Source organism: Asterias rubens, chromosome 21 (assembly GCF_902459465.1).
Source record: "Asterias rubens chromosome 21, eAstRub1.3, whole genome shotgun sequence".
Taxonomy (NCBI): domain Eukaryota; kingdom Metazoa; phylum Echinodermata; class Asteroidea; order Forcipulatida; family Asteriidae; genus Asterias; species Asterias rubens.
This window is the reverse complement of record NC_047082.1, coordinates 3,321,367-3,333,573: the sequence shown is the minus strand read 5'-3', so window position 1 is coordinate 3,333,573 and position 12,207 is coordinate 3,321,367. Positions and strand designations below refer to the sequence as shown.

Below are 12,207 nucleotides of genomic sequence, written 5' to 3'. Positions count from 1 at the left end.
TGTCTCCTGGGTTCAATCAATTACACACAAGGAAAGTACACATCAAAACAAAATCAGCCACAACTGGTCAAGCGTAAGATTCTATTCCACAACAAATAAATCCATCAAACCAAGACAAAGATGATTTCAAATCCACGGTGAGGTTTTTTTCTTCTTCTTCTTTTTTGTTTTTTCTTCTTGGTGAACAAATTATGCCATGTGTGGTCAAGCCAGTGGTGGTGGCTCACTTTTCATCACTTAATATATTGGGCCAATCATTATTAGGCTCAGGCATTTGGCAATTTGGGCAGCATTAAACATTTATGGTTATAGGAGACAGCAAGTACTAGCAAGTGCTTCCACAAAACAGATGTCTACAACATGTGCAACAATAAGTCAATCCTAAGATTTCAACGCTGCAATCATGTGCACACACTGTGTATACTGTGTATGGAAGCTACCAGCCAGCTACCACCACTCAACTAAAAAGTTATAGGATTGTTATTACAAGTTTGTTTTTTTTCATAACAAAGTTTTAAAGAGTGGCACAAAACAAGGGTATATGTTGCACAGTTTGGCAGGTGGTAGGCCTGAACATGCCTACTTTGCAGAAAGTGTAACATCAACAAATTAACCAAAAAACACATATGTACATCTGGTTATGTATTTTTTAATAAACACAATTTGTGTTCAAGGAGTTTTTCAAACTTGACATGTATCAGATTTTATGGAGATTTTGATTTCATCTCAAAATTAATAGGGCTAAAGAAAGCAGACACCAAAATTAGGTCTCAAAATCCAAACAATTCTTTCCTTTTGTGTAAACTCAAGACATTTTAGCCCAGATATTTAAATTCTCTAACCCTTTACTAACCCCCCCTACTAGCAGACAACCTTCAACCTTTCCGCCAACTTAAATCCTCATACCATTATTACTTAAGCTCCCAAAATATTCTATTCATTCATATAAATTCATTCACAAAAATATTAACCCAAACGTTGTTTTTTTGTTCGTTTTTTTTTTTTTATAGATTAAGTCAATACAGCAGCCTCACCGCCCAAATTAAAAAAAGCTATAAAAGAAAAAGTAGAGGCAAGTCTGAGTGGCTAGCCACACAGCGTCGTCCAATCTACGATAGCGGCAGTAAAGAGTCCACAAACCCAGTATGCCAAAACTGAGGGTTGCGTGAGCCCATCAATCACTAAGAACCAAAGTCCATTGATGTCAATGTTAGCCAACCATAGCGAGCCAGCCATTCACAAGCGCTCCATCTGCCCGCATCAAGCGCTCACCTATTCTCATGCAAATGAAGTCTCTTACACACACACACTACATACAAAATAGACCTAGAGAGATTAGGCCTAGCCGACACTCGACCATCTGTCGTGCCAATTTGAATACTGTGCAAACTTCTATATCACTACATAACCATTTTTTTCTCTCACTTTATTATTCTGCGGGGAACATTGTACAAATAGACCGTTGAGTGAGAAAATGTTAGCACCTATGTAGTTGGCAATTTAGGAGTGGGAGATGGTTCGGATTACTTTCTTTGATTAGCTTTACCCTCAAATAATAAGTACCCGTTTTTAATTTCTGAATAATTTCTGAAAAACCCAAAATGTAAATAATTGTTTATTAATGCACCAATTAATGCAACAATTAATGAGCCTTAATGAGCCAATGATGAGTAGTTTGTCTACTATAATTTTCTGTTTCCACTTTCCACCACAAAAACCAGCAATCTGGGAAAAATAAAAAACAAATAAACCTTCAACTTTTTATTAGTTATACTTTACTTCAAAGATGACTTTTGTGTTTATAATTTTTGGAGAGAAATAGGCAAGATTTTTAAACTTTAAAACAAGGCTTGGAAACTTTCAGTTAAGATTCAGACCACTGATACCATAAAAATATGAAAGTGAACATCTCTGATAAGAAGAGAGAAAAAATATTTCATTCAACATCCAAATGATCCAACCCATGTTAATATTAACTGCTTGAGTGCTCAAACCATAAAGATTACTGCCACTGTCATTAAACTTCATCAATTCTACCTCAAAAAAGTACTGAGTAGGAAGACAGCTACCAGAACCCGAAAATCAAAAATAATAAATAAATTATATTTAATCCCAGCAGGGGGTGGATTTAGCTCAGCCCTGGTGGGGAAGAAGGAATTGGAAGACGAGGGAAATCCACCAGACAAGCTACCCTAGTCGCCCTTCCTAATAATTGGCGATCATCAGGGCAAAAAGGCACCTGCGTGTAGTCGCCAGTAACGACAGAGAGAGCGAGAGAGATGCGAGCACACGACCCAATCACTAAACTTAAAAGCCTGCTTCATCATTTATTTATCGTAGATGCAGACAGCTTAAGCTGGGACAATTCTCCTCCAGCCCTAAGGGAATTCTGGAAGCATCCTCGGTGTGTATCAGTGAGTCTATTTGCCACCACTAGTTAATCATTCTGCTCCACCACTGGAAAATCATTAACAGTTGTGTAGGATAATATCCTCCCATCTTCCCCTGGTGCTTTGGGGGGACAATGGAAGTTTCAATTTTTATGGAGGTTTTCTGTTAATTACTAACATGGGAATAGTACACTTTTCAAATGCCCAGCTTTTTCATTAATTCACAGGCGTTGCCTTATTTTATACAGTTTATCTTTTAATATAGGATTTTGAAATAAACTTCTTTAAACTTTTTCTTCACCACTGCAGATTTGTTCTGGAATCTGGAGTTCACTGCGCGTAATAAACAAAGAAACATGGAACTTTCCTAATGCGTAAAAACAGTTATTTATTTTTATTTTCTCCAGGCATACTGCAATTGTTTTATCAAAGGTGAAGGTAGAGCTATTAAAAAATATTTTTTAAAGCAATAGTGACATAGAATTGCTCTCCGCAATATACGATGTCAATGTCAAGTGCAATGTGCAACTGCTTGTGAAGCTCACAGTTAATTCAGACACAACAAGCCAAAACAAACTGGTGTTTCTTTACAAGCCTAAAGTTTGGATAGGTTGACAAGAGTTAATAAGAGGAAGTTCCGGAAAATAACTAGGGGCAGGGTTCAAGAAGTACACAACAAGGAAGTGGCAGATTTTGTGTATGACTTTTCCGTTGATGGACACATTCATTAAAACAAAATGTGCTTCTACATGATCAACTGTCCTTCTGTACCAAAGGTCTATGCAAAGTTTACAGCTTCAAGTGCCAAGTAAGGCCCCCCCCCCCCCACACACACAAAAACAAGAGGGGAGTTTAAGCAATATACTTTCAGGGAGGCTGGCTTTCTATGACACTTTTTAAAGAAAACAATTCACAACATAATGTGCAAAAACTTTAAAAGAATGGTATTTCAATCAAGAGGTCAACTTAAACAAGGACATGCTGTGTTGAGATTGGTTGAAGGCTGTTTTCAAATCTTCCAGTAAAATTTGCAGACTATCCACCCAGAAATTCTATTTCAAAATACAGTATATATTTATTAGAACACACTGCAACTAGTTGGTCTTCTGTCACTTCTTTTCGAACCACTAAAGATACATTGCACATGCACAAGACATTAAACAAAAATTTTCAGCAAAACTTAGAACACACGATTTTATCTGAGAAAGCTCTACTCATTGGTTCTAATCACCACTCTCAAAACTTACGCAGGTCTTTTGAGTGAAATCTACGACCAGTGTCACACCCAGGAAGCATTTGATTTCTTCTAAGGTTCTACTGTCGATACTACTGTCTCCTGTCTCAACAGACAAGAAATTATGGGAAAGCAAACAGGGCAAGTTGGAACACTCGGATAATGAAGAGTAATTTGACAGTTGACTTTGTAGGTAATCTTTGCAGTGCATTGGGGGAGAATGGGGGTCTGTTCGAAGGATAAGGATGTTACAATAATGGTGTTAACTGTCACATATTGGTAGTTCCTTCCTGTTGTTTTTCTAAGGCTCTTTTTGAAACCATGGCTTGATCGGCTTAGGATTTGGCTCAGGCTAGCGGTTGTTTTGACAATATTGCACATGCTTTGCGTATGCACTCAGGGCTTCAGCCGAGAGGACGGAGCCTGAAGCCGAATTCAAAGCCGAAGCCGTGGTTTCGAAAAGGGCCTAAGATGTTTTTTAAGAGGAGGTCAGGAGGCCGACTTAGAATGAAGACTCAGATTCTGCAAGGTCACTTCAGTATTCTTGTTGGGACTAATTGGAACAGCCAGACACCCATTTTGAATGCTGTTTAAAATTCCCTTGATCCTATACAAGCATTGTCCGCACACTTTCCACATATCAATACAAAAGCTGAAGTATACTCTAACTGTAATAAATCATGACAGGTGTATAATTATGTACAAACAATTTTGTCAACATTTTAAATGACAGCAATTTTTCCAATTTCTTTAGAATAGTAGGGCCTGGGGGCTAGGGGCGCTTGGGATGGGGGGCAGGGCTGGGACAGAATGTTTCCCTTTGTAAAAACAAGTGTTAAAAAGCTTGGTCGTAAAGCATCACATAAAGTATGGTAAGTGGTAGGGTTGGTAGCTGTTGGCTGGGGGGGGGGGGCTATGGTGCGGGGTTGGGGAGGGGGATTGGTACAGTACAGAAAATGTTTTGAGGAACCTGAGAATTTAAGGCATCAACACTGTTTGCTGCTCAATGACTGATGTTTTCAAAGTTGGCGATCATACACCTTTAGGAGACTGACAGGTTGCGAGAGTGTCAAACACTCATGATGCATGTTCACATAATCACAACGATACTCGGTACAGTATTGAAACTACACTCAGTCATACACTCGTCTCATTGACGCCTGAATATAAGAGATGCTCAGAGCATATGTTTCTGCTACTTCACCTCTACTCGATTCCTAGTATCGTTCAACTAACCTGTGAGCACACCAATCAGAGACTGAACTGTAGGCCTAATATTTTCCCCAGATATCATTCCAAAAGAACATGGTCACTCTGCGACAACCACTAAATCCTCTTATCATCCCTCTAGCCACAATGGATTCACCCATGACAAACGATGATAATGTTTTCACTCATTCGCAGCGTGATGCTTACTCAGTTAGCAGCAACACCGCCCCCTATTGAACCGTAGCAGTACACTCCCTCTACTTCCAACACTGGATGCCGACAAACCTCACAAGAACACTCACAGACCCTCGAGGTGAACACCTTAGTGATTCCATAGACTTGGGCGTAAAGTTTCATAAATATGGAGTATGCCTAGGTGCTTTTTGAGGTTTTAGAATTGAGAATGCGTATAGTTTCGCCCTTGAATGGTGTATATGACATTCTCCACTCTGATGGTAAACACTCTAGTAATGAATTGTTGAATAATTGAATATGTTGAATTTCTGTACTCATGACAAATACATCATTCACCTTGTAACAGTTTCACATAAATTGTTATTTTTGTACAACATCTATGTAATAAGCGCATACTATAAATGAGAATCTAATTTCTTTCCGCAATAATTACACCCGGATTATGAAAAATTACAAGGATATGGATGGTCAAACCCCAAGTCCTTGTGAATTTGCTTTGAAGAACCATGAAAGCACTAATTAATGCTGTGCTTTTATGACAATAAGCGGCGATGGAAATTATCTCTGCGTATATCACTTTATTATTGTATTTTAACCTTGAGATGATTTTGGTGGGTTTTGGTTTTTTGCTTTCATTTTCAAATCAAAATTCATGGGCTCTTATCGATTTTAGTATTTCTTTATTTTGTCTTCTGTTGTATTATTACTTCTTTATTTGTTAAAACAACTATGTTGGCATTTCTCTTCAGGAATCTTATTTCAGTAAGAAGTTCAACCTTATGAAAAATAATGTGACTCTCAAAAAATCTAATATTCGGTTTGAAAATATTTCAAATCTATCTCTTTAAAAGTACTATCGAAACCACATTTTCAGCAAAACAGGGAAAATAACAAAGTTTCGTTTTTACCTATGTAATGGTAACTGATCATTTCAAATCTATCTCTTTAAAAGTACTATCGAAACCACATTTTCAGCAAAACAGGGAAAATAACAAAGTTTCGTTTTTACCTATGTAATGGTAACTGATCATTTAGTATTGATCGATCACCTTAAGGGGATGCAACTTTTTTATTTCAAATATCAAGTAATCAACCACAATGGAAACTGTTTCCATTGTGGATTACTTGAATTATATACAGATATGAACGTTTTAAAGGCAGATCAAATGGATGTAAACAACATACCTTTATCCCAGTCGAGTCGAGACTGAAAGCTACACCGACAAGAGTCATGCAACACAGATGAGCAAGGACAGCAAATTCTAAATTTGAATTAAACATTAAAAAAATATGAGACATTCTTACAAAAATGTACTACAATGAACCTTATAAAAACGATCAGTACTATTCGTTATACTCGGAGTAGGAGTTTTGTTTTCCTTATCCAAGTTTGTTCACAACTGTGGAGCATTCTGGACCCAAATTCCAGCATTCTGACTTCCAGCATTCTGAAAAAAGGTCTTCAAGATGTTGTCTACTTGGTGTTCAATCTTCGTTTTAAAAGATCTACTGTGCAACCTAGGACATTTTAGTTTTATCCTGAACATTTTTGTGAATTTTATATAAAGTAAAAAAAGTTCAAAACATTGCAAGCCAAAGCTACAGACATTGCTGTACAGCGTTTAACAACATTATCATTCAAGGGGATAAATAAACACTCTGGACTCTCTGTTGTTATGTGTGCAATTGCCCTAACAACAAAAATGTTGTTTCAAATAATATTTTGAGCAACATCTGTCCTTATTGAGTAAAACGATTATTCACTTGGTTTTCGGGTGAAAGTACTTTATAGTTTCACACCGGTAAATAATGTAAAACCATATCGCTATCTACTTTCAATGACATAATCATGTACCACAGCATGCTGATTGACACACAGCTGGGTTATGTGTTAAATTGAATGTTTCCCAGTCGAATAATTATCTTTTTAACATACGTCTTGCTTTTTTATAATGGTGCGACCATATTTGTTGGATTCCCTTTACCCAGTAACAATAACTGCTTCAGTAACTTAAAGGAACAAGACTAGATTTCACAAAGTCTGGTTGCCTTGGGATTTGCTTGCAAGTTTCAGGATTTTTCTTTACTTTTTGTTTAATAACTCTGAAGTTGAATTGCTTGTAATTAGTTTGAAAGTAAATATTGTAAACAACTTTAAAACTATTTTAGCCAGATCTGGAACAATTATTTTAAAAATTTAGCTTTGGGCAAAAAACCCCAACTTGTTAAGCATTATGCTTGAAAGAAGCAATCAGAACCAAGTTGATTTCATTGATAGAGAATATTAATGGTGACATGGTATACCGCCCTCTACTGTTAAGACTTGGACCAACCTTCCATACATTGCCATGTGTGTCCTTTACACTGCATTGTGTATATCAGGCTCAAAGATTACTAAAAAGTGCAAAGCACTAGAGGGGAATAGGCTTAAAATATGAAATGTGAAATATGCAAGCAACTCTTTTGATGCAATAATAGATCAGTGCAGACAATGACCATTGCCAGCAATGCATTTGCTTGCCAAAATGGCTACATATATACCAGAGTACTTCACATTCCAACAATAAATAGTGCTCTATATCTTTGAGTTTGATGAGGCTCAACTTCATTGCCACCAATGTTGCTGGTAAATTAATAGTGAATAAAATACAAGACCAAGACCAAGCAGAAAAAGCGTACTTCTGTTATTAAACTGTTCATTGTCCATACTCTAATTTCCGACCTCTCAATAAATCAGCCAGTCCTTTCACGGTCGCATCTTGCTTGTACACATAAATTCAATGGACACCGAGATATATTTTTGCGCGGAGTATGTTTACAAGAGACACAACTTTGTTGCAGAATTGTAATTCAAACTAAGACCGATAGAAACTGTATCGGAGAGTTGTTGTTAACAGTTTTTTATCTTGGGCGTAAATTGCAAAAATGTAAGGATGGTACTAAAACCACCTAGTGTCAAATCGATTAAACTTGCTCAAGGTGGCACAAGATTATACCTAGGTAAGTACATGTTTGTTTTAGTTTTCCTTTACTTTAAGTGACTGGTCATACTACATACTGGTCTGGGTCACAGCCCTTTCCAAAACTGGGCCTGGGCTAAGGCTCCAGCTTGGAATAAAGCCTGGTTTTTACTTCCTGTGAACGAATGTTTTTTCGATGTCACATGGCTGTTTTCGAAGCCAATCTTTCGCAGGAGTTGAACACAGTTCAACTGTTGTAAATTATTCATTGCAAATTGAGACGTCAAAATTTGCTTCGCTTTCTCATTCGGAAGGAAGTATGAACCACGCTTCAGGCTACAGCTTTGGTCAAGGCTCCATGAGCTTGGGCTAACTAAGGTCAGGGCATTGGGTTAAGACTCCGGCTTGGTGCTTGGTTGGGCCCCATCTATCTGAGTAGTGTGCATTGTGCACCGTCATGACCGTATTCAATGGAGCCCAGAGCGAGAGCCTTAAGCTGAGGTGTGGAAAAAGCCCTACGTGTAAGGGTTCAGGTATCAGCCAAACCCATGGTAGTAAGGTTTTTTTATTGGAAAAGTTTCCGTATGGCGCCACCACTTTTTCATTCGATATGAAATAATGTAGTATCTAATTTACCTCAATGAGATATCCCTTTTTCTAAAAATGAGTGAAAAAGTGGTGGCGCCATACGGAAAGTTATCCCTCAAATAAACCTCAACACAACATGGCAAGAGTTATCTTTTTTCTTTTCATTTTTCAGAAGAGAACTGGTTGCGACAGTTTACATAATGCACACATGACATGTGCAACTGTCAACGACGACCCTAAACTTGTAAAAAAGAATTTGTGTTTCAACTTCACTTTCCCCTCGTCATTTTCTTCACATGTTGAGCATGACAAATTCCATTCAAAACACCATCCATTAAGCCTTTACAATTTTTGGAACGGATAAACTGTCTTTTTATTGTAACTTGCAGGCAATACAATTGAAGTTATTTAAGAAAGAAAACAAAAGTACCTACCTTCTTTTTCGTTATTTACTTATCGTCTGCTAAATAGACACCTGTACAACATGTACTTCCGCAGTAGGTGTGACGTCAGAATTCTAGACCAATTAAAATCGACCATTCACGGTGCTATATATAGCGCCCTCGTGTAGCGATGTCAAATTTAACGGTGTCCAAAATGACGCCCTCTACTGGTAATAGTACTTGTACAGTGAATGAACGCATACTAACGGTCATTATTGTACGGACACTGCTGACAATTGATACAAAACAATGGAACTCTAGGATACTTTTTCAATAGGATTATATACAAGTCCAAGCGTTGCTATTACCCTTTATTTTTGCAGTTTTCTGATAATTAAATACAAAAACATAAAGAACATTACCAAAATGCTTGCCTTTCCACCAGTGCATACCGTGTGGACCTACCTTTCCGTGTATGTTATTATTTTGTGTATTTCCCAAAGTTGAGGGCGGTATATCGCTTTAACGATGATCAAACTCAACTACTTGAATATTCTATGATTTTTGAAGTTGGAAAACTGTAAAAACGAGTTATAACCAGTACCTTAAAAAAGGATGGTATTTGTAATGCCTACTGCCGTTCTGTTTTTTACGGTACAATTGTGTTTGAATTGTTTGTTGTCTGGTAGGTCGCTCGTTTGGCCCTGCATGGGGAATACTTGTACAAATAAGTGCCTCACAAGAAAGACTCTGCTAGGGTCGAGACGTCAGGCCATTATCAATTTGTTGCATTTATACCTGAGGTCCTTTTGGTCGATAGGCCCATAGAGAAAGGACCAAGGCCTAAGCAGTTTGCAACAGCAAATTTCTCATTTTGTAAAAATAACACTGGCGCATTGAAGAATAATTTGAAAATATGGTCATGGTGGGAAGGGATGGTCTATGCATGGAAAGTGAAATGAAACAATGGGTCTATTAGGCCTGGTGTCCACACACACAAAAGTTGGGATAACACTTCATGATAGGCAATTCTACAAAGGGTATTATAAAAGCCGACATGCAAGAATAAGATGTAAAGGCCTATATTATTATTATTATTATTTTTTCCAAAATTGTTTGGGTTTGAACAAAAGCAAATTTACTGGAGTGTGACTTGAACCAGCACTCTACCAGTCACGTTCCTCTCTGGTTTATTACTTGATATATTTGTTTTCAAATTAATACAGATTGGGATCCTGTCCTAAGACACAGTGATTGGGTGTAATGGTTCAGAATAGACTAGCATCCATCTCATAGTGGCAATTATTTCAGAATTTGAATAATCGGGCTGACCTACTTTTAGACCACATAACGCCCATTCCCGACTGCTGTGTTTCTTGGTAAAAACCCAGACGATTGCAAAAAATGTAGAGTTCTTTTTCAAAATGGTGTCGAACTTGTACTTTGTATAATAGTATGCGTTTGAACAGCGAGATGTTTTTAAAGTCATGTAAATCGCCCCTCACCGTTCGTAATTATTTTCGCAGAATGGAGACGAAAATAAATTCAGGCCGTAGATTATTTCCATCTTTGTCTTAGATGATAAACATATTAAACATATATGTTTAGTTTAACTTAATAACTATGTGCATTTCAACTTGGCTTATGCCCTTTCGAAACCCCGGCTTCGGCTTTGGATTCGGCTTGAGGCTCCGTTCTCTCGTCTGAAACCCTGGGCGCGTATACGCAAAGCACGCGCAATTGTCAAAACAACCGCGCGGCCAAGCTCGCCTGAGCCGAATCCAGAGTAGAGAAAAGGGCCTAAGTGGTTTCTTCCCGTGCGCCCTCTTTTGACCAGTTTGAACCAAACTTGATTTTGGATTTCAGTCTCTGTGGTTGTGGGTTTTCCCCCTATACTCCAACATCAAACTGATATTTCGACCTCATCTTCTCTGTATAGACATATAATATTAAGACCTAAGGGTGCACTTTTGAAAGCTCCTTCATTTCATTGTTTGCAATTATTTGTGTATATTTAACAAAGATATTGACAAAATAGGGCTAGATAGTTCAGTTGGTAGAGCGCCGGCACGTTAATCCGAAGTTATCCCACTTTAGTCAATTCTTTATTCAACACAAAAAATTTTTTTTTTATTGTGACGATAGATAATGCTCTATGTTTGGATTTTAAACTGTTTTTATTGTGTAGCTGTCTTATCTTTTGTAAATCTTTAATCTATGACAAAAAAGTGTTTAAATGATTTGAAATGAATTGAATGACCATAATGATATCATACTAAGATCAATTTGTGTTGTGAGTTACATTATGTGTTATTAACCAATAAAATAAAATTAAATGCGCTAAAGGGGAAATGAACAGGATAATAAAGCAACATATCGAGATTTTTGTTTAATAATTATGCCCTTTAAAGTCAGATCTCAGCAAGAAGTCCTGCACTTAAAAGGAACAAGTTGCAAGGAACAAGGAACACGTTTGTTATAAATTGCATATTGGGTAGAAAGATGATGTAAAAGTAGAATACAATGATCCACACAAACATGCCTCGAAATTGCACGGTTTTCCTTATACCTCGTCGACTAACACGGTCGGCCATTTATGGGAGTCAAATTTTCGACTCCCATAAATGGCCGACCGTGTTAGTTCGCACAGTAAAAGAAAACCACGCAATTTCCAGGTAAGTTTGTGTGGATTATTGTATTCTACTTTTAAAACATCTTTCCAACCATATGCATTTTAAAAAAAAATGGTTTCAAGTGCTTTTTATAGACCAACTCGTCCGATCCCAGGCAACGTGTTCCTTCAAGTTTGAAGATTTGTTTTTCAAAGCATATCCAATGTCTTATATAAACATAAATAAAAGCTTATTCATTACAAAGAACACTAAATTCATTAGGATAAATTAATTGTTATTGTTGTTTTGTTACTATCATTTTATTTTTAAAAATGAATAAACAAAGATATTGCCACAAATATAGGGACACCGCCAGTATAGGGCTAGATAGCTCAGTTGGTAGAGCGCCGACACATTAATCTGGAGGTCACTGGTTCGAATCCCACTCTAGTCAATTCTTTGTTCAACCCCCAAAAATCATCATGTTATTTTATCTTACTTTATTACCTTCAATGCACAGTACATACAAAATGACGTCGGTGCAAAAGGGAAACCTCGAACAGGCACACAGGCCCACTAAATGGGGACCCTTGTTCATACATCAAAACAAAAAGACAAGGGACAAGGGACAAGCAC

General features: G+C 37.4%; 1 long non-coding RNA gene across 2 annotated transcripts in view; it reads right to left on the bottom strand.

The window, feature by feature from the left end:
• Positions 1–9,060, bottom strand: part of LOC117304400 — a 90,248-nt gene extending 81,188 nt beyond the window's left edge. For both annotated transcript variants that reach the window (XR_004520593.1, XR_004520594.1), the window contains exons 1-2: positions 9,011–9,060; positions 6,214–6,290 (exon numbers count right to left, since the gene is read on the bottom strand). This is a non-coding gene — a long non-coding RNA (uncharacterized LOC117304400). The remainder of the gene's footprint in view (positions 1–6,213; positions 6,291–9,010) is intronic.
• Positions 9,061–12,207: the final 3,147 nt, after the last annotated feature.